At 40.2% G+C, this 23458-nt stretch overlaps 1 long non-coding RNA gene across 1 annotated transcript in view; it reads left to right on the top strand.

The window, feature by feature from the left end:
- Positions 1-8736, top strand: part of LOC138404829 (uncharacterized) — a 36350-nt gene extending 27614 nt beyond the window's left edge. Inside the window, exons 2-3 of the long non-coding RNA XR_011238593.1 lie at positions 5250-5470; positions 7688-8736. This is a non-coding gene — a long non-coding RNA (uncharacterized lncRNA). The remainder of the gene's footprint in view (positions 1-5249; positions 5471-7687) is intronic.
- The last annotated feature ends 14722 nt before the right edge of the window (positions 8737-23458 follow it).

The following is a 23458-nucleotide window of genomic DNA, read 5'->3' as shown; positions in this document are numbered from 1 at the left end:
CTTTAGCTGGCAAATAGCCAAACTTCATCACAGCTATCATCCACACACCAACACTCAGTCACCTCTTCCTCTCTCTGGTCAGCTATGTTTTAATTTAGCTGAACAGACGTCACTGATCTGTTCCTCTGTTTCTCTCGGCTCACGTCTCCAGCCTCTTCTTATTTCTCCCAAGCCACGTTTTCTCCCTCCACCCAACTGATATCCCCGGTCTTTCTTCCCTCCTCCAATTCACCTTGCAGTAAAACATTTAGTGTCACACACCTAGGGCTGGGCAATAATGCCTAATACTAATGCTGTGTATTTTTAGGCTATGTCATGATACACCATATATATCTCTCGATATTTTGAAACCTCCTCTAAATCACAGTATAAATCTTAAATTCGGCCTTTGATGCACACATTTCACCAGTATGCTGATTAATGTAGATCCTTCTATTATTTTTTTTGCATGGAAAAATATTTCAGGACATTTCTAAATCATATAAATTAAAGTTCATTTTATCTGTTTGGTCATGTTTGTAACAACAGATCATTTTGAAGATGGTAAACTAAAAATAGCATTGTGTGCAAACCACAGAGGCAGAAGTCCAGTCTGTGACTACACAGCTGAGTTTGTCACTGTTCTTATAACAAAATTTGTTTGAGAAAAAGCTTTGTGTTAGTGTAGTTCCCTAACTCCTTATGAATTCCCCTTTAAATCTTCTCTTGACTTAATGATGTTTTCCATCAAGGAAAACTAGTTTGGAGAGGACAGAAACTTTTTTTAAACTTTTCTACTGCAGCGTGCGTTCTATAATCAGCCTGGCCCCAATATACACCTGGCCACTTCCTTTGTTCCTCAGATCGTCTGTTCTTGTTCCATCGTGTTTCTGTCTGTCTGCTACCTGCGTATTGCGCTCCTGTGTACCTGCCGGCTTGTCTGCCACCCTGACAACCCGCCTGCTTACCAGTCTGCCGGAGATCTTTATTTAAAGCAACTTGGCTACATCAGCCTGCATTTGCGTCCCCCTTATCTGTGCTATTATCAGAAAAACTTGACAACTACACAACTACCACACGGCTCCTTGTCATATTTCAGTAAGTAGATTCCCCTCAAACATCTCTTAGTTTCTAGGCACAAATCCTGAAAAAAATTGAGAAGCAGAGACTGTTTTTTTTTTTTTTTTTCTTTTGTTCCTGTCACACAATTAATCTCACGACTCAGGGGGTGAGGCCCTCGAAACGGTCATCAATTAAATCTAAGTTAGGAAGCACTGCACTGTAGAATCCAACTGTATTGTAGTTACATACCTTCAAGCTACCAAAAATGAAGTTCTACTTACACATTAATGCATTATTACTAAAAAATATATTAACTTTATACATACACAACATATTACTGTGGACATTTTTCACCATTAATGTAGAACTCTGGGATTTCGAAACCAGACCTAAGCATGATCATATGGATGTGGTGATGATTTTCTTCACTGGAGCTGATCACAAGACGTGTCAACATTTCAAACTATGAGGGCAATAGTTTTTATATCATGAGATGGGTTGATTCAGTAATCACATGATTCTCAGTGAGGTGATATGCAAGATATATACTCACACAACAAGAAGACATGATAAAGTCAGGAGTGGGCTTGGTGAGGTCTATCTGTCTGATTTGTTGCATGTTTAATTAAGGACACAGAGTCATTTTAAATGTGAGGGTACACATATTAGATGCTAATTTACAATCATCAATTAATTTTTTCTATTCAATCACAAAATCACCTTTCGGTATCCACAGTTACAGTGAGACAATAAGAGAGGAAACGCATGTACATTATCAGGAATATGTGAAAAGAAAAAAAATACTGCAGCTGTAGTCATTGTTAGTGTAATGTGTTAAAGGTGGCTTGTTAAAAGAGACTTGTACCAACACTGCTGTAATTATCACAGTTACCAAATGTGTCCTACTTAATATGTCACTCTTATGCAGTTCTGAGTCCTGTTGGAACACTCACTTTATAACATCTAACTGAAAAGAGAGTCAGTCAGTATAGTAGGTGGTCCAAAGTTTACTTTAAAGATCTGTACTTACACTAATAACACTCATTAATCCATATTTTCAAAGGCAGCAATGAAGTGCGAGCGGCGTCTACGGTGATGCAGATTATACTGAATACATTTAAAAGTATTTAACAGTATGTATGTAAGTTGTGCGTCATATCAAAAATAGAGACAGATACAAAGACAAATAGAAACAGCTTTGTGCTTAATTCATATTTTACAATTTATGTATCTAGGTGGAAATGAAGTAAATGATTATGATTGATTCAGCTGCTGCCGCTCATTTAAAGCTAAAAAACAGTTACAAGAACACAGCAGGTTTATGAATATGTATGATATCAAATTGTGAATGTCATTCTGTCATTATTCCTCTGTCAGACCGGCCTTCTGTCTGATGCCCAATACTTTTCCCAGTGAATGATGGGCCCAGAAGGTGCAATGCAGTTCAGGTTCTGGTTCTGCCCAAGGGGACCTCATGAGTCAAGGATGTGCTACCAGACACTGAGGCCCCACTCCAGTACACTGGTTGGGACCATGGTTCTCTGAAGAATCAGTTCAATAGGGTGCTTTAGAAAACCCTCAGGATGAATAAAATCTATCTATCGAGCTGTCTATCGATCTATCTAAAAATAGAGACCTTACCTTGAGAACAGTATTTTTCCCCATTGTGTTAGCGATACTGCCTGGCCATGTAGGGTTGAACATCTACAGCAAGTAACAATCGAGGACACCACAAGGCATCCAGAAAGGGCATTGTCTTTCTAAAGTTTTTGGGGTACGGACCTCACTCCATTGTGTCAGACAGCGCCCCCCTTCATTCTTTGAATATCTTGTTTTTGATTAATCTTGCACCTCGAATTTTTCTTCAGGACACAAACTCCTTCATGTGAAAACGGCACTGGCTCGTTAATTTCTGCTTGAGGTGAGCAAGCTGTGAGCTGCCACCAGATGCAAGCAGTTAACACTGAATGGATGCGTTTATTGAACACTGACGACACATGGGCCAGGCAAAGACAAACAGATGAAACTCCTTAACTCCTTCTCAATGACATATTACATACTATTTATATTCCGTGTCACTGATGCTCACATGCACCCTAAACACTGGAGATAAGTGATTGACAGGAAGTGACTTGATGCTTTGAGACCAGTAACGATGCATTCATTTGTATTGTCTTCACCAATTAGAGAATATTTTAAATTTAACTCTGTGGATCCTCAGCTGTATCTCCTGTTATTTTGCACTGGGGGAGGCATCTTGCTTTGAGAGGTCATCATAACAAAATAGTAGATATTGTAAGTTTTGATAAAATGGTCCACTGATAATTAGTGAAGCAGGATTTTTACTGAAGGTATGCAGCAGTTTAAATGAATTTGAAAGATACCGACAGTGAGAGGGAATCAGCCCTCAATATTAGCCTGTACAAGCTACATGATAATTACAAGCTTGGTTTCAAATGGAACACTTTGATCAGTCAATTGGAGATTTCCTCGCTGCCTCCTCTTTTTATGAGACACAGACCAACTTGACTCTTTCAGTTTTAGAATCCGATTCTTGGCTTCCTCGCTGATATTTAATCTGATGTTGATCTATTGATCTTCTAACCAATAACCAATATGCTGACAAAAGTGCAAATAATTATAATCAGTTATCACAATCAAACATCGAGACTTTATTGCATAATAGAGTGTGGATGGGTTCATTGATAAATTAAAGGTGAGCTTAGTGATTGCAGCATTGCCAGATGGGAAATGTTGAAGTATCATATCAGAAGCTTAAAATGATCTTACTTTGAAGAAAATTATTGTATGTGACGTGTCTGTGTCAAGATTTCAAGAAGTGCAGTTGTTTTGTAACACTTGTATTTGTATTTTGAAACAGCCAGAACAAATGACCATGTCTATGTGAAGCTCTGGTGCATCACTAGCTAGGTATAAGCCATTGGTATGATTCTTAAAAGTCAACGATCTCGCAAGTCAGAAAATCATTGATTAAACAGATGCTTGGGACAGTCTATACAGGTAACACAATCTAGCAAAAGTTTGATCACCGGTCACGGCCCCGAGCCGACGACCTCAGTAAACCATCCAATCGGTAGTAGCGGCGGGCGGTGTGTACAGAGGGCAGGGACTTAATCAATGCGAGCACATTCCCCATCCATTTATTCCCTGTAAAAAAAAATATCCAGTTGCTCATGCAGGACCCTGGTTCAGTTCAGTCTTTATTATTCTGTCTGAAATTTGGCAGCAAAACTAAAATGTGTCCAGTGATTTTTTTCTCTCTCTACCAGCTCTGTGCAGGTTGTAAACAAAAGAGGAAAACTATCTCCAACTTTCTTCATTTTGCAGAGTTAACAAAAGAGGCAACGTGAATCATTGAAGTTAAAGTTACTTTTTACTTTTGCACTTTAAGTACATTTCAGAGCCTGTACTTCTTACTTTTTACTTGAGTATAGGAGTTGGTCAGTACTTCTACTTTTACCAGTCTTTTTTTAGTGTTACATGGCATGTTTTCTCTCTCTCTCTCTCTCTCTCTATCATTTCCTCCAGGAGAGTGCTCTTGCAGCACCTCCAGTGGCACAGCTGAAGCCACTCCAAAATCAGGTAGAGGCAGATAAACCCTGAGCAGAGCTTCAGATATGGCAGTGGAACAAGAGACGAGTGAACTGTTTTGACCGTACTCTCGTGGCTAATTTTACTGTTTTACAGATAACTTGTCCCTCGCTCCTTCTTCCAATAAAACCAACTCTTTTAAAAGCCAACATCTGTTTGTCACGCTCTCTCTCTCTGTGGAGTGTGGCGGAGTATTAGCGAGTTTTCAAACTTTTCTTAAAGTTAAAGGTTCAGTGTGTAACAAGCTGGTAACATCTATCAAACTCGGTGCTCCTCACTCCCCCCTCTCTTCCTGAGCGTGAGGAGAGCTCATGCCTCAAAACGCCAGGTGACCACACTGAGCTGACGTCTCTGCAGTGATGAGGAGGAGTCTACAGATCGATATATATTTACTAATGTTACCTGTGTATTTCTTATGTAAACAGTAGTTAATAGTTTGGGCTGTAAGTCTCCACTGCTCAAACACGTCATATGCCACGGCAGGCAGGTTTACATGGTGCTCAGAAACACTGGAGACTTGAACTTTAACTTTGACAGGTCTAACTACGTGGTGTTCACTATGACAGAGACCATGAAATGTTTTGGTTGCGGTGCAGAACCTGACCTGATCCTGTCCGAAGAGGAGGCGGGAGGACTGGCCGGCTGGCTCTGGGGACCAGGCGTCTGCCCTGGCTCTAGGTGATGAGCCGTGGACCCTGTCTGGAGCCCAGCCCTGGCCCAGCCACTGCCTTGGGGCCAAACAGGGCTCCCAGTGGTGGTGTCCCCCCTGAATGCTTTGGTGATAAAGACACTGTCAAAAACAAAGTACAACAACAAGGTAAAACACCTGAAACACTCAAACAACCAGAAAACAAGGAGAATGATGCAGGTAAGTGCAGAAAGTGAAATTCAAATGAATGATAGTGTGTCTGTGTGTGAGGATCTGATAGAGGATGAGGACATGTCTGACGATGATCTGTTAAAAATGTCTCAGAAGAGAAAACGCTCAGAACCGAGCCAAAGCTGTAAAAGTAAAGAAAGGTGTAAAAGGTGTGAAGGCCTCAGCAGAGTTGGACAATGATGACGGTCTGACAATACTCTGCTGCAGACATTAAAAGGTTTCTACAGAAGGATCCAGGATAGTCAAGGTAGAAGTTCATTTCTCTGACCTGAACTCATTCATTAACTCAGCGAAGCCTCTATTGTTAAAGTTAGAGCTCAGATCATCGATGACGATGAGTACTTGTTTTTAGGAGGTGATTTTAACTGCACTGTAAACCCAGAAATTGACAGGAATCACTCCGAACCTCATTCGGCCTCTTCACACAGTTTCAGACAGCTGACTGACGCACACAAGCTGTCAGACGTGTGGAGGATTGTGAATAAGAAGCTCAGGCAGTACACCCAGTACAGTCACTGTAAAGAAAATGTTTTGTCTCTGGCCAGGCTTGACCGTCTGTACTTTTTTAAACATTACATAAACATTTAAAAAAACTGTCACATTGTTCCTGTAGGGTTCTCTGACCACTGCCTTGTCTCTTGCTCTGTTTTTATGAAGAATGTCTGGTGGAGTGCGTATTGGCATTTTAATACCACCCTGCTTCAGGACAAGGTTTTTAGAGAAACCTTTAATTACTTCTGGCACAGTCACAGGCAAAATAAATCTGAGTTTGCCAATGTCCAACAGTGGTGGGACTTTGGAAAGACTCAGATAAAACAACTAGAATAAAGAATAAAAACAAGAAAATCCACTCTCTACGGTCCAGTGATGGTTCTGAAATCTCAGATTAATCTGAGATTAGAAAATTCACTGTCAGCTTCTACAGAGACCTTTTTAATAATTAACTGACAGACAACCCAGACATCAGGGACAGTTTCCTCACTGGTCTTCCTAAGGTGGACAACAAGATCAATAAAGGTCTCGAGGCTCTGGTCTCCCTACAAGAATTGCAAGCTGCCCTAATGACGCTCCAGAACGGCAGAGCTCCAGGGTTAGATGGTCTCCCAATGGATTTCTACAAGTCTTTCAGGTCTGTGCTGGGTGAAGACCTGTGGGAGGTCCTTACAAACAGTATAGATTATGGACATTTACAAGAGGTGAAGAACTGGAGACCAGTTTCCCTGCTCTGCTCGGACTTTAAAATACTGTCCAAGGTCCTGGCCACCAGACTGAGAGAGGTGATGGCTTCTGTGAACCACACTGACCAGACTTGCTGTGTTCCTGTCAGGCTGTTAAGTGACAATGTCACTTTAATTCGGGATGTTTTGGAGGTCTCTAGCTCATTGGCTGTTGACACTGGTCGATAGACCATGAGAAGGTTTTGACCGGGTTGAACATCAGTATCTTTGGCAAACCTTAGATGCTTTTGGTTTCAGCCCAGGTTTCACAGCCAAGATCAAGGTTCTCTATAGTGACATTATGAGTGTTCGAAAATCAATGGAGGTCTGAGTGCTCCCTTTAGTGTTCAGAGCGGGGTCTGACAGGGCTGCTGTCTTTCAGGCATCCTCTGCTCCACAGCCTCAGAGCCAGACTGAGTGGTGTTTCCTTTCCTTTCCTGGCTGCAGGATTCCTTTTAAACTGTCAGCATAAGCTGATGATGTCATTATCATGGTTAATAATAAAAGAGACATCAACACGTTAATAAACACTCAAATCATTTTTAGTATTTTAGTATTTCCTCTGCTAAGGTAAAGTGGGAGAAGAGCGAGGTAGTGCTGGTTGGGGACAGGCTGAGGGATCAGCTCAGGCTACCAGGATGACTAATCTGGAAAAAGGGAGGGTTTAAGTATCCGGGAGTTTTTTTTGGGTAATGATACTTTTCTAAAGAAAAACTGGGAAAATATTATAGAAAAGGTCAAAGGTCGTGGACCTGGATATTTCAGAGTGCTTATAACAAACAATCTTGCGTCTTCTGCTCTGTGGCATCAGTTAGCCTGTGTTGACCCCCCAGCCTCTCTGTTGTCACAAATTCAGAGAGTTTTAGTGGATTTTTTTGGTACGGATGTATGGACAACGTCTGGATTATTCTAACTTGAGTGGACATACTCTGTCTAGAACACTCCACGCTGCAGGGATTTCCACACTGGAGCAGGTGGTGAAGCTGGCTGGACCCTGGCTGGACGATCCAGCAGGATTACCCACTAAACTGGGAGTGAGATCCATGCGGGTCATGAATCAGCTCCTCAGTCACTGGAAATCAAAACTGACGAGACATGAACACCTTATTTTAAAAGACATCCGTGATGGTGCACTGCTGCCAGACTCTACAGACCCATACCCTGCTACCAGACCACTTCCTGTCTTTAAAAACTGTTCTGGTCCCCTGTTGGAGCCTGTCGCCCCTGTAAGTGTTTCTCTGGAGGACGCCTCAGGAAAAACTCTCTACGGAGAATGGTGAAGACACTAAACCAGAGGTCACTGAACTGGCGCAGTGACACTCAGTGGAGGGCCTACTTTAAACTAGATCCTGGTTCTAAACCATCATGGAGGTCTTTGTACAAATCTCCTGTAATAAAGAAACACAGAGACCTACAACTGAGAATCTGCCACAAGATCGTAGCAGTGAACTCGTTCATCAACTCTGCTGTAGAGGACAAATGTCCGTTCTGCAGCCAGAGAGAAACTGTGTTTCACTGTTTTTTAGAGTGTTCTCATCTCTCTGCTCTATTTGTTTTACTGGACACCATTTTTAACAGAAGCGAGGGTGTTTTCAACAACAAGTTTTTTATCTGTGGTTTTAACTACACTCGCCAGAGAAAACAACAACTGCCAGCTCTTAAACTTTATTTTAGCTCAGGCATAGATGGCGGTGTATGCAAGCCATAAAAGAAAAAAAAACTAAAAGTTGATGTGGTTCACTTGTTTGTGAAAATGGTGAAAGTCAAACTTTTAATTGATTTTAGTTTTTACAGAACTACTCATCACTTGGAGAGTTTCAGGCTGATGTGGGGACACAGAGAGGTTCTCTGCTCCATCACAGACCAACAGCTACAGATATGTGATAAATATATAATTTCTCTATGAGAAAACAAAACTGTATTAATGTAATTTATCAAGTTTTTTATACAGTGTAAATAGTGACAAATAAAGGATGGTTTCAAAAATAAAAATAATCTCTCTCGGTCATGGCGGAGTGAGTGTGCGTGGAGCTGAGAGTGGTGTGTGAGTGTGGGAGCAATGGTTGGCTGGTTTGCAAAAAACTTTAATGAGCTTTATTTTTGGGTTTTTGTTTATTTGTCTTGTCTTCAGTTGGTTTTTTTTCAGTTTTGGAATAGTTTGTGTGTGTGTGGCATGTGTGCTAACAAACACCATGCTAGTGGCAGCGGCAGCCGATTTTGAAAGGCTGACTCCCCGGCACGCCATCAAAATGATCCCTTTGAGTGGTCATCAAGACTAGAAAAGCACCATATAAATACAAACCATTTACCATTTAATGTCTGATCAGGCAGGTAGATAGACTGACAGCCATAAACGAGAACAAACTGTGAATGAAAAGAACGACACTGAGGAAAAACTGTTGAAATCAAGTGTTGAAATGATGGCGCGTGAAGAGAAGGTGAAGACAAGAGTGATGATGAACTGTTCAAAATGTCACAAAAAAAGAATGAACTCAAGGCACAGCGATGCCAACGCCTGCAAGGCAAGCTGCAGGGTAAAGATCAGACAGGGGAGCGATCTGTCCTCTCAGGAAGACGCACACAGTTTTTATTCCCCTGCAGAAATCAAAACATTTTTAGAAAAAAACCAAAGGCCAGAGGCTCCCCTTGGTGGGGGACCACTTCTCCGACCTGAAACTGTCCTGAGGGCATTCTATTTATAACATTCACCACATAATACGAGCCTGCAGGAGGGAAGACCCTCTTTAGGGGGGTTCCCACAGACTAACCGGCACAGGTTCCCAGAACTTATTTGCGCCATTCCAATCTATTAGTTCTCTCCCATTTTGCAGGTATTACACCCTTGAAAGCCAATTTGATGTTTTTTAGGCTCTCACCCAGCCAAATTCTGTCCCCGGAGCAGCCCAGGATCCACACAGCTTGTGAAATGTGAATTAAGAGATCTTGAGGGTCAATGTCAAGGTCAGGTTTGATTGGGTAGAGGGAGGCCATCCTTTAATTAACTTTCTAATTTGCCTAGGGTGAGTTTCACCAAACTTTTCTAGGTGGACCCCGTTACCGTTCTGGAAAAGGACCACATCTTGGCCCTCAAGCTTGGTCTTCAAGTTCCCTGTCTCAGGGTAAACCTTCTTCTTGGTCACCTACACTCGATCTCCTGGGAAGAAAGAGGGGATAGAGTCACTTGGGTCTAAAATTATTGGGTCCTTTAACTTTGTTGAACTGTGTTAATCTCAATGGTTTATCCCAGTTATTGAGAGCACTTTCAATGATCAATTCTTTTGCAGCATAGACCGCTCTCTCAGCCACACCATTGGTGTGGTGTGCATAAGGTATAGACCAGACTTGCATCACTGAGTGGACAGTGAGCATTTCATCTACCCACTTATTCTTAAAGTGTGTACCATTGTCCATACGCATGGATTCTGTTCCAGGCCATCTGCATAGAAAGGGGTCTTTTTCTGCGACAGAGAACTTTGTTTTACTACCTGAGCAGAAAAAGGTGCATGTTCTTCGAGGTGGGGGCACCAGCTGAATCCCCTTCTTTCCCCCCTGTTCGCCCACGTCAGCCTTTCTCCTCAGGGCACCCTCCTCGATATTTTCCGCATAACCCGCCATGAACATGAAACGCATGCCAAGGTCGGGGGCGGCGCAAATGAGCCATACGGTGCCAACCGGATGTAAACACTGGTACCCTGGCCGCTTTGTAAACAAATTCACTCACTCACTCACTCATACAGTCTCTCTCTCTCTCTCTCTCTCAGCATCCATCCATCTATCCATGTGATGTGAGTTGTTACACATAAATAATGTCAATATCTGATAAAAAAAAAATAAAGCAAGATACTATTTGCCAGATTATTTGATATTCAATTACTGCCAATATATCCCATTCGCCTACATCTCACGCACTTGCTGGAAGCTTTATGTGCATAAGATGATGATGACAAATCGTTATAACACGTGCAACATGTGAAATGAGCAGTCTGAGAAGAATGTGAAAGTGCAAAAAGAGGCTTTTTATTAAAAAAGACATGATGATGACAACACCAACAACACAAAAGAACTGTCATCGAGGATGGTGCAAAAATTTGCTTAATAAGGTGCACATAGCACTACTACTACTGCTTCACAAATAGCAGTTACGATCCTCAGATGAGGGCTTGACAATTGTTTCTATATTTTGTTTTGCCCCATCGACGGAGATATGTTGTTGTTGTGTAGGCTTGGGCGACTGTGAGCGCAGTAGCTGAGGGCTGAAGTACCAGGATGGAGGTGGACGGCAGGAATCTGAAAGTTGGACGGAAATCCATTCTGCTAAGACAATTAGCAGACAAGAAGCAGTATTAGTATATTGTTATTATTACAACTTTAGCACCCTGCTCAGAATCCAAACAGAGACATGTCAGCTTGTTGTGGTGTGGTACACAGATCTATCTATTGAAAGAATTAGTGTACAGTACATGCAAATGTATTTGAATCACTTACTGCTCCTCTTAGTGTATTTTGGTGATGATAAAACAAATACGCTACACAACGCCATACAGTCGTCATCAAAACCGCCGTGATTTTACAAGAGGCCCAGTTCTTTTGAACAGCGTACTGTACCCACAGCTTTCCCCGTAAAACTGTGCCCTTTTCACGGCGGAGAAATACTCGCAGCCTGCATGTACATTAGCTGTACATTTCGCGCAGCATTGCCCCATTAAAGAGGGCTTTTCCCCGGAGGAAGAACGCCAGAAGGGGCTAACATTGTTGTATTGCACACAGACCATTTCCCCGTAAAAGAGGACTTCTCCCGGGAGGAAAAATGCTGGAAGAAGGCGCTGACCTGACAATGACCTTACTGTACACACATTATTTCACCCCAACACACGACAGAAACAATTCAACTGGCCCATAAAAAACATTAAACATGCACATTTCACTTTAGGTACTCACGTCTCTCTTTCTGTGGTAAAACACTTCTTCCGCTAAGCTCAACCGACAAATATGAAGATTAATAGCAGAATGAATGACATCCCGCTCAATACAGTGGCTGCCAGCCAATCTGCAAGCGATGACGACGTCATGGTCCTGTTTACATCGGCCAATCGCACGTTGTGAGAAATCGGCCACCTTCGCGTTGGCTGAGCAAATTTAGGACACGACGGTGGGCGTCTCCCCAAATTTTGGACAAGGGGCCAGAGAGGAACTTGCCTCAGTAGGCGCAAGTGTTTGAGAAAAATAGAGTAGGTTGATTTGAGCCCAAATTTCTAGCCTCGATTCCTCCTCCTGCATCATCTACTTCCAGGTACGCTTCTAGAGGAGTTTCCATGATCCTTTTTTTTCTAAATGTGCTGAATTGACTACATGCGTTTTCATAGTATTATAGTACTAAGTCTAAGTCTTCTTCTGTCAAGGAGATATTTTTTGGAGCATTTTTCTTCCTAAGCTTGGCTTTCAATTTGTGGAGAGGAGCTGCATTTTCACTCATATAAGGGGGATATGATTAGTCACGTACTCACCTTCATGTTCCTAGAAATGCTCCAAATCAGTTATGGATTGTGGGTCTGGGAATTCACTGATTTTCTCTTTATAGGAGTCAGTTATCTCTTGAGGGGAGATTTTGAAACCAAGATAAGTTAGCTCTGTTCTACCAATTTCACATTTTTTGAGGCCTATTTTGTATCCCGCCTTTGTCAGCCTCTTTAGAACTTCTTCCAAACAATTCAAATGCACATCTGGATCATCATGCGTGAAATACACATCATCCTTATAAATGTCTACAGGAAGCCCTTCTAGAGTTTTCATCACTGCAGTTTGGAAAACATTTGGCACATTTTTATAACCTTGTGGGAGACACTTTCAACAACAGACAACAACTCTCCTGGTAAAACAAGTTTTTAGTTGTGATTGCGAATCAATCAGAATAATAATAATAATAATAGAATCCATGGCTAGAAGAAGAATAAATTATAATAAAAGGTATTTAGTTAAATTCAGGCCACGGAGCAGTTTAACCATCACATTTGAGCTCTGTAAGACTGGTTGTTTTAAAGAAAATAATAACTTCAATTGTGGTGTTTATGACCAGATATGGTCAACATATCTGTTTGCTTTATACACAATCATATGTTTCACTTTGCACCAAGTTAGAGACACTTTTCAACAACCCAATTTTTCATATGTATTTTTCACATTAATTTGATTAGACTGTTTGTAGCCACTCTTTCACTTTCCCCAGGCTCACAGGGTAGTCATATATGACCAAGATTAAAATGTGTAATAGTTCCATTAAATATATGCAAATGTAAATGTTGCACACATATCGTTAGAAATGAACAGAGCATGACCTTTATTAAAAAGCTTGGCATGCCTTTGCTATACAAGAATATGCTGTGCCTGGAGGTGGGAGATGCAAACTCCTCAGAATATCAATTGCTTACTGTGAGGTACAGGTGTTTCACCCGTGGTCCAGAAGTTTTATCATGAGATTATTGATTTACACAAGGCATGTTTTTGCTACAGCTGAATAACATGGAATTCTATGATGGATGATAAACACTTCGCCTCCAGGCTAGGACAGAATGTTGTTTTGAGCAACAAATCTCACTTTAGTTCTTAGGTATTTGTTTTTGCCTGTTTGTGACATTTCTGCCTTGTTATTTTGGTGAAGTCTTGATCATCTCTGATCTATCTCTGACTAGGGAACAGTCAATCATATCTCTGTATATTATAGTAAGTAGAAACCTTCCTTCTCCTTCCCTTCAACTGCTGATCAAGACAGGCTTAGATGCAACTGCTTAAATGTGACAGTATAAGTCTACAATTACTTTATATTAATAAAAATAAGTGTTGGATGAAGTGTAAGCTCCAACATTTTTAAGGATTACCTACAACATATTCTGTATTATAATATATTATGACAAGACAATTTTCGAAAATCAAGAAGAACAATAATCTAAAACATACTAAACAAAAAGTCACACAAACACTTCAAAGAAAATGTAATGTAAAAACAGAACAAGTAATAGTAGATGTAACAGTAACGAACACAATATACAATATCAACATCTAAAATAACTATGGACAGACAAATACACAGGAACATGTGAACCAATGGTGATAAATTATGGCATGGTAATGTACATTTTTTCCATTACATAGTAATCAATTTCATTATTTAGAGTTATTGTTTTCAACATCTTTGTAATCTCTCTACAAATGATTACTAGGATTAGCAATCGGTAATGCTCGAGGGTCTGCAAGTAGCCAGGGGAGACTGCAGCATTGAATCACATGGTAGTCCAAAATTGCAAAAACCTTTTCTAAGAGCATCCCCAGTGTCTCATGTGCACGCAAACATGTGCACATACAACCGACACTTGTAAGGCACATTTGTCGTAAGATTTTCAGAAGACTATGATTCTTTTTGGACAAAGACTGATGTGATACTTGAGATCAATGTAAATTTAAATATAATGAAAAACATTTCCTAAAATTACAGACCAATAAAAACTTTATTCTCGACCTAGCACAGGAACTAGGTTGAGAATAAATGCTAAAGCAGATTCAGTGTGCAGCATATATGTTTACAATCTAATTTGTGCTTATTAAAAAGTATAATGACAAGCAAAATTTTGAGTCAGTTGTTACAGTAACATCTTTATAAACCTAAAGGTTCCTAATCACATGTTTAACTAATGTATATGTACAAATAAAGCTAAAATGATGTTTGTGCAAATTGAACCTTGGAATTTGAATGGAGACATTTTTTAAAAGTGCAGCGGACAGATAAGGTAGGATAAAGTCAGAAACAACACTGTTGATAAAAGGAAGGCAGAAAACAAATAATGCAAAATAATGTTTACAATTTGATTTTCATGTTCAATGCTGGAGCTGCTTGTTATAATTTTTTCATACACCAACAATGACTTTGGAAAACTCAAAGACAGAAAGAATAATAAGAAATAAACATATTTAGGTGATAACTCTGTAGTAATCAGGTTCAAGGGGTTGTGAATTTCTTCTAATATGGTTTCTGATCATAACATTACTAATGATTCAATTTGGGTTCAAAGCACACTGTAGACTGCATCCACCCAGAGTTAGTGTCGTGAGATCATGAATTGTAACCAAGGATATTTATTTAAGACCACGCTAGCACAAACAAAACATTCTGTGGACTAACCTGACAAGAGGCTCTCATATAGTGTGCACACTGCTTTCACAGATGCATTTTCCTGGTCTGACTGCTCCCAGGCCACTGAGGCAGTCACACTGAGGCAATCACAGGATACATCATTTTCTTCTTGATTCCAAACAGAAGAATAGGGTTCAAACCTCTTTATATACAGTCTATGGTTCAAACATGCCATCTTTAACTTGTGAACATAATCAAAATGGATGAACTATTGAATACAAAAAGCATTATTTTGTCAGTAGCCCCATATCCTTATTGTGCCAATAGACCATGGCCCTGATCTGGTCAAACAGTATGGCCTATAACCTGTCCACCTAATTTTCATGCAAAGGTCACGTGTCCCCAGCCTCCTTACTCACGATTATGTATAATTCATATTAATTCTAGTGCATTACATCTGAATGAGAACAGCCTGCCCTCAGAAGCTTCACCCCCTACATTCATGCATGTGCATTGCCAAGGCAAACCACTGATCTTGAAAAGTTGCAATTACCACGAACACACTACACACTACTGACCAATTGGATCAAACAGCCAAATCTAATTCATATTATGTACCTGACAAGCAGGAACCTTATCCTTTTTCATTCTTTTCAACTCTCTCCACTGTTAAAACACCTCACGGTGTTCAATAGGGAATTTGGCTTCAATGATCAAAACGCTGCTGTAATAACTGAATGTGGGTACAATGTCCTCTGAGATAGCCACTGGAGATTCCTTTCTGCCACACACTAACAGAGGTTTAGTTTTAAACAGTGGTGGTGGTGTATGTTATCAGGGGTATATTGTCAGGTTGTCCTCCCATCCCTCGATAGCAGAAGGCAGAGGAACTATTACATTAACTCATAACAGGTGATGTTTGCACATTTTATTTATTAAGGCTACCTACCTGGCATTGATATTAGAACCTGAAAAATACACCCCAACAAAACAAAAGTAAATGTGATCAAAAGACAATTGTTGTCCCTGAGGAAATAAAATACCACAAACAACTGACAAAATCCATTTTAGGTTTAGATCCTGGTTCATGCTTTCATAGATGGGATTTCAACTGGGGGATCAAGCTGAAGCTTCTCTAGGTTGTTCGTTTGAGTACTACTTTATACCACATATCCTATTAAACATTTAATTCAGGATCTTTATAGTAAAAATAAATGACAATGACAACTAACTATTTCTAAAAATAATGAGAAAATTATTGAATTTGATCTTGTACCTGATAAAAGCATGTATACTTCTCTGGTGAGATCTGGGGAAATTGTGTTTTTATTTGTTGTTGAGTTTGTGGATGGGAACATTTCAGACTGCAGTTCTGTCGAAAGCTTTGGCTTAATTGCTCGTTGAGTCTGGATGCTGAAGAGACAATGATACAGTCTTTGCAGACATCAATTTTAAAGGCAAAACAGGTTATTACACATCTAATTGAGCATGTTATAAGAGTGTAGGCAATTGACTCCAAGTAAAGAATTGCCATAATAAAAATAATCAGAAAAAGAAATCAAATAACAGAAATATGAGAAGGGACAAAAATACAATTCCCCTTCAAATTTGCTTCTCTAGAGTCGGGGAAAACCCTGGATGTGCCTCGATTTCCATATTTTCATACATTTCCTATGTCCCTTTTAAATACATAAGTGCATTCACATGTATGGCAACATGCAGTGCAGTACCCAGTACCAGTACCTAAGTACACAGATAGGGCACTCTAGCTGAGTGTAAAAACAAGTGACCCATAATCACCCTCAACAGTTGCCATGTTGGCCATGGAGCAGAAGAGGAGGGCGACATGTTCAGTAATTGTACTAATGTTGGCGTAATTTCCATGTCACATTGCACAGGGTGGAAAAACAAGAGCATAAACGACATGTGTGATTTGGGAATGTCACTACACTGTTGGAATTCATGCACTATGTCAACGTGTAGTTTGTGTACACGGTGTCCTAAATCTCGGTGTACCGACTATTTGATGTTGTCTGGGAGGCAACCTGGAGGATATGGTCGACTGGAGAGCTGGCCAGAGGCTAGCTGGCTGGGAGACTGGCGAGTGGTTTGAAACTCCTGTGGTAGCCACAAGGTCTGTAGGCATACGTGATGGGCAGGAGCAGGAGGAAGCAAGCGCGGCAGGTGCAGAAGCCTCAACATTTTTGCAGGGAGAAATTTTCATCATCCAAAACTTGAATGAAGTTGCAGTTCCCCCTCGACAGAGCTGTATCCGTCTTTACTTCTTTTCTATGCTGGTGGTATACTCACAGCACATGTGCAGAATAGGAATTTGGTCGTTAACATTATAATGTTAAAAATGTTAAGGGTCCATATTTGTATCAGTTTGTACCCTGACAGTTTAATGAGTTCTGGACCCAAGTGCAGACAATCACACGAGGGCCGGCCGGTGTAGTACAAACATTTAATTAAAGAAAACTTACTGACACTCAAATGGATGAAATGAGAACAGGTTAACAGGAAAATTAAAGTCAGAAAATCCAAACATGTAGGTAACAAACCAAAGAACAAAACAGTTTGGAGATTAAACTGAATTAAATTACTCAATGGGCAGATTGTGACAGTCATATCATCATAAATTATCATGTGATTGTCAAACGATTAGCTTACATGCCTGGTAAGTTTTTAAAAATGTAATTGCTTTTTCATTTTGCATGATGTGCCCTGACAAGGACATGGTGTCAGCTATCCTGTGTGATTAATGCTTTTCTTCAAATTGCCCATTTTATTCCATTTTCACAAAGAATAGTCAAAATATACATTATACATTGATAATTATAAAAGACATTCATCAAGTGTTCTGTACCTGTAGATCCCATGAGTGACTCTGATGAGTGCGCTACCTTAACATTTCTGTTCCGAAGATCTTTAACAGTCAATTTCAACTTATTGCTCATATTTTTATCATTTTACTGAAAATGTATTTACATTGTTATCCGAAGATTTTATTTTCAATGCCTTTGCCTAATTCCTTGAAAGAGAATTAAGCTGTCTACTTCAAGGTATAGTCAATTCTTACTAGTCAATACATTTAAACTCAAAGCACCTTTGTTGAGATATGAGACATCAATATTTGACTGGTGAGGAATTAATATTTTCACGGTGTGCTATACCTTCTTCTCTTTCCAAAAGATGGCTCACTGGTTTGACAGTGAAGCACCTGAGGCCGTGTATGCATCCCTGAATCTTTTTTGATGTCTGCTCCTGAGGGAGGACACTGCCCTGATTTCCCTTCAGCCATCACTACACAATCACACACCATGGTGGTCACGATTCAACACAATAACAATGCGACCACAGAAATGACCTAGTGAGATGCACTTTTTCCGATCTCACTACAACAGAAAAGGTCAAACAGACATCTCTGCTGGTAGTGGTGAATGAAAGGCTGTGTGTAAAAACATTCCGCGGCAACTGGAGATTGATGAGAGTTGTTGAAGAAATTGTCATTTAATTTTTCTGCTTTAGGCACAAGGCTACTTCAGAATACACATAGATAGAACAACTACTTTTTCAAAATGATTTTGGTTTCTCTCGAGATTTACTAAGGGGCAGGGTTTCGTACAAACCTTCTCTTCATCCCTCTTAATTTAGCAACACATTAGAAGTAAATGGTTTGTCCAACTGAGGAGGCCGTTTTACGACTTGGCTCGGCTTCCCTCATGGGGTTAAGCGTGATGAGATTTTGATCCCTTGTGTAGAACTATTAGCTCCTCTCGACCCCCATTGCACAGATGGTAGCGCGTACTTCACTCTCCATTTGGCCACAAAATGGGACACTGGAGGACAACCAGATGAAGAGAGGAAATTGTAGGCAGGAGAGAAGGAGGCATGAAGAGATAAACTTGCCTTTCTCCATCACCCTTGACATGGCAGATTCATCTACGCTGATGGGAACACCTCAGTGGGAGGACATTGATTAGCAGGCACAGAAGCCAATATAGCTGTTGCTAAGGCTGGATCCATCATGTCATGGTGCTTTGAGCTTTCCTGATAGCCATTCCATCTGTTTGTGGGATGTTCTGCTCAAAATGGCCAATCCGCTCTCCAAACCCTGCCTTATTTATGGCTTTTAAATATGGTAATTAAGACACCCCTCGACTAGCACAAGCTGCCTCATATACCTGTCTCATATACCACTTTACAATACAGTTTACTGCCATTCACCCATTTACACACACATTACACAGTGCATCTGTGGGCAGACGGGGAAGACTGGGATCGAGCCACCGACCTTCTGGTTAGAGGATGACCGCTCCAACCCCTCAGTCACAGTCGACCATATACAGCTCCATGTTGTGAGAAACTGTTATGTTCAAGTAAAGACTGAGGCTCATTGAGTTAATTACTTTATTCACCACTGTGAGCACTGAATAGAAACTGCCTCTTCATCAGACATCTGTGCAGAAGATCTTTCTTCATCAGACACCGACCACCATCAACCCATTCACCCCATCAGCAGTGCCAGTGCATTACTGTTTGTTCTTTTGAAGATGAAACAGTTATCAATAGATATTGACACCCATTAAGACCTCAGGCAGCAAATAAAAACACACTTTTGAATTGTAGTGTTGCTGGAAAACAACCACCTAATAACTACCTCAGCCTCTGAAGCACATAGAGACTTAAAAGAAAAAGGTTACCTTTAACGTTTAGTTTCTAATATAAAACAGAGTGTGTCTCTGAAATTACTGAAATTTTAAAAAAGTTTAGTAAATCATTCAAAGTTATAAATGCGGTAACGTGTACCCAGATCAACGAGATAGGATAAACACAAAGTTTTCCAACTTCACTCTGTACCATAGACTAAAAAGCTCTGCACACGTTGAGCACACAGACAATAAAAAATGTATATTGTTAAACTGTTTTAACTCACTAATGACAAGGAATAATTCTAAAGTAGCTCTGGAGCATTAACACAGGCCAAGCAAAGAGCCCATTCCAAAAGGCATGTTTAGAATCGGCACTGCACTAGTTACTGGGAAATATATATCATTGGATTTGGCACTGACTGACAAAAATAGTAATTTCAAGATATAAACGCAGACTCTGGAGAATTGTTCAGAATTGTTTCACTGCTGCATGACATTTTATGTCCTTTGGCTTCTAACAAGATTTCAAGTGGTTCTTGTCACTGCTGAGCTCTGTGCTACTTTCTTGGCGCTCTCTCACGCACTTCTCTCAAATACATCTCAAAGTGTTGCATCCTCAGCAACACCCTCAGTCAGCACACACTGGAGCAGCAGACTGAGCAGTATCAGTGTGGGGAGTTTTATGTGACAGAATCTGAAAAATGAATTCAACCAGGTCAGTCACTGGTAAACTGCATTCTGCATCACATGACAGAGTTTCTGTGATTCACCCAAACAAACCAGAGAACCCGTCCCCCCCCCCCCCCCCCGTCCCTACAGGAATCACCGGTGTGCTATATTATTTAATAAAAACTTCTGCTAATTCAGACCATCTGTCCCATCCAGGCACTGAATGAGTACTGTGAACTGAAGTGCACTGTGAAGTTTGCAAAGAGAAAACTGAAGAAGATACTGATACCAAGGTTTCCAGCAGTTGTGACTTTAATGTAGTTCAGTGATTCGTATTCGGGTAAGCTCTTAATCCATTGTGAAATAAAAAAAGAAATAAAAGCCTGATCTTGAACGTCACATTCACTGTCTAACTTTGAAAGGTAATGCAGCTGCATTGACCCACTTCACTCACTTAACAATCCAGTACAGTCATTTGTGTATGTCTGGGTGCACAGATAATTGGCATCATTAGGGTCATTTATTCAAAGGGTAACTCATTAACGTGTGTTATTAGGTTTATAAGTAATGATGCTGAAGACCTGCTCAGGCACTGATGGGAGTCAATGGCAGACTTGACAATGAAAGTGCATTTGAAGGTTAATGCTAATTTTGTAACCACTGCAAGAAAATGCTTGTTGATGAATTTCTCTTGATTTCAGCTGCAGCATTTGGCACATTTTCTTTTCTCAGCTTTAACAATATCCACTTTTTTCCACAGGACTCAAGAAGTTTTTTATTTCTATTTTATTTCTCTATTTTTATTTGTCTCTATCCTAATGCCCTTCTGCTGCTGTAATGTTGAAATGTACCCAGTGTGGGATGAATAAAGTCAATCTTATCTTATCTTAACCTCTCCTCAATGATCCACTTCGAAGTCAGTGATGTGTTGTGATTTTCTATGCTTAACACGACTTGTTTTTGAAATTGTCATATCAAATAGTGAACACACTCAATCAATACTGCAGTGATAAATAGGCATTTCAGCAGCTTGTTTGCAGGATTTGAATGGATATGGCCAAGAAGATCATCATACTGATGATGTATGCATCACTTTATAGAGCATGTATTCCTGATGCTGCAGTGCATGTATTTTTTGCACTGCTCTTAAATGGTGAATCAACATATATTTTCAGATATTGTCACAAGTGAGTTCGATAAGGCCGTGTTGATTCCAGAAAATTGGAAGCTCCTGTGACTCAGTCTTACTGCATTGATTGACCGGCAGTGGGGTTAGTTCAGTGGCCTTTCTAACAAAGACTGTTGTCCCTTTACCTTGATCTGAAAGGGATAGTTCACTGAAAAACGAAAATTGACTCATTATCTTCTCACCACTTTGTCGGGTGGGTGAGGTGTTTGAGTCCACAATACACTTCTGGAGTCTCAGGGGTAAACTTTGTTGAGGAAGAATCCAACACAATTGAAGTCAATGGTGACCTACACTTCAGACGTAATAAAACAATAGAAAACATAACATGCCTCCATACTGCTCCGGTGGTGACATCAAAGTCTCCGCAAAACCGAAACTAGGTCATATGTTTTAAACCGAAACGTCCACTGGAAGTGGCTAAGCTAGTGGATGTAGCCACACAATGGTGTGTCCGAGGGCCTGTGAATGCACCTCGTGGGAAGATATCAGCGGAAATTCAGGCTAAAAAAAAAAAGGGAAAATAATGCCGCTTTGAGTCGAATAATCAAATTTAATGATTCTCATTCCAACTTGTAGAAGACACAGTCCTTACCAAGTAAAATACAGCTGCATTTTGTTTTGCTGTGAACTCAGTTGTATAGCATCAGCTTCAATTCACTCACAGATTCTCAATCCAATATTTAAGTGTTATAGTAAATACATCAAGTCTACATCAACACCCAAATCAGAGAGTCTTTAACAGTTCGAAACATACATTTGTGGAGTGTATGGGTTTCAGTGACGGCAAAACTCACCAATCTGTATTTCAGTGCATGTCTCTGTTCAACTTTGAACATCTGCTTGAAATTCTCTGATTCTTGGGAGTGAATGATTTGGAGAAAACTGTAAAAAAAAAAATTGAGCTCCAAGATCAGCTCAAAAATATACACTTACACACATGAAGCGACATGAACATAAAGACCATTGGCTTCCAAGTTCAACAACAAAATTGTTAAAGTAAAAAAAAGAAAGAATAAATCCTGCTAGTCATGCATTAAAAAGTAACACTCAATGGCACTGTTACGCTGTGAGTACAACATCTGAATTACTGCACCATGTAATTGTCCTTGCCTGCTCAATAAAGTTTGGGACCAGCTTCTATGGTGAATGTTAGCAGAAGGAAATGACTGTGTAGTGGAGAGCATTTGAGGGGATCCTTACATAATTACATACGGTTCTGTATTCAGTGAAAAGCTACACAAAATCCCAAACTAGTGGTTATTAATTTGGATACAGAACAAGAGGCAGATGGAGCGGGTAATTGTAAAGAGTCAGTGAGCAGACAGCAGAGAGTTTAATGGAATTAAAATGTGAATTTTACTCCGTAGGCAATAAATCTTATCTGGTTCCCACAATATCCCCTTCAAGTCGTAACTGCAGTGGTGCCACGTTTTAACGTGTTTGCAGCCTAGTGTGTTTGTTTCCTATACAAAGACTGAAAGAAATGGGGGAGCAGCGGTTTCACAGAATCCGTCCATCCACTATATATACAACGTGTATACTTTCTTTAAGGCTCCTGAACTGGAGCCAATCTCAGCTGACACTGGGAGAGAGGCGGAATTCAGCTCGCCAGTCTATTACACTGCCAACATAGTAGAGAGACACGACATGTTGACCGTGTTGACCACAGATGCATGAGTAAATACTGCAGAAAAACAAATGAAGGTCATCAGTGAACACTGTGAGGTTCATTAACATTATGTTCTGCTCTATTGATAAAAAATGAAAGAAAGTCTCTTAGCTCTTTACAAAATGTATTTCTTTTCCCAAAGTAGTATAGTAATGTTATTTTCAAACGGCAATGATGCAAAAGTCATTGCTCATTACTGAGTATTTACATGTGATATTGAGTTTAATTCTTAGAATTTACCAGCAAATGTATAGGGTGTTTGTAAAAATTCCATTTTTACCGATGACTTTAAATAAAATCTGTCCTTGTTACTGTTATACTGTAGCTCCACTAGGCTACATTTAGTAAATCAAAGATAAACTTAACCTAACCAGCATGCTTCTAATGATCCATGTTGTTTGTGAGTT

Source organism: Paralichthys olivaceus, chromosome 15 (genome assembly GCF_024713975.1).
Source record: "Paralichthys olivaceus isolate ysfri-2021 chromosome 15, ASM2471397v2, whole genome shotgun sequence".
Classification (NCBI taxonomy): domain Eukaryota; kingdom Metazoa; phylum Chordata; class Actinopteri; order Pleuronectiformes; family Paralichthyidae; genus Paralichthys; species Paralichthys olivaceus.
This window is presented reverse-complemented; position numbering and strand designations above follow the sequence as displayed.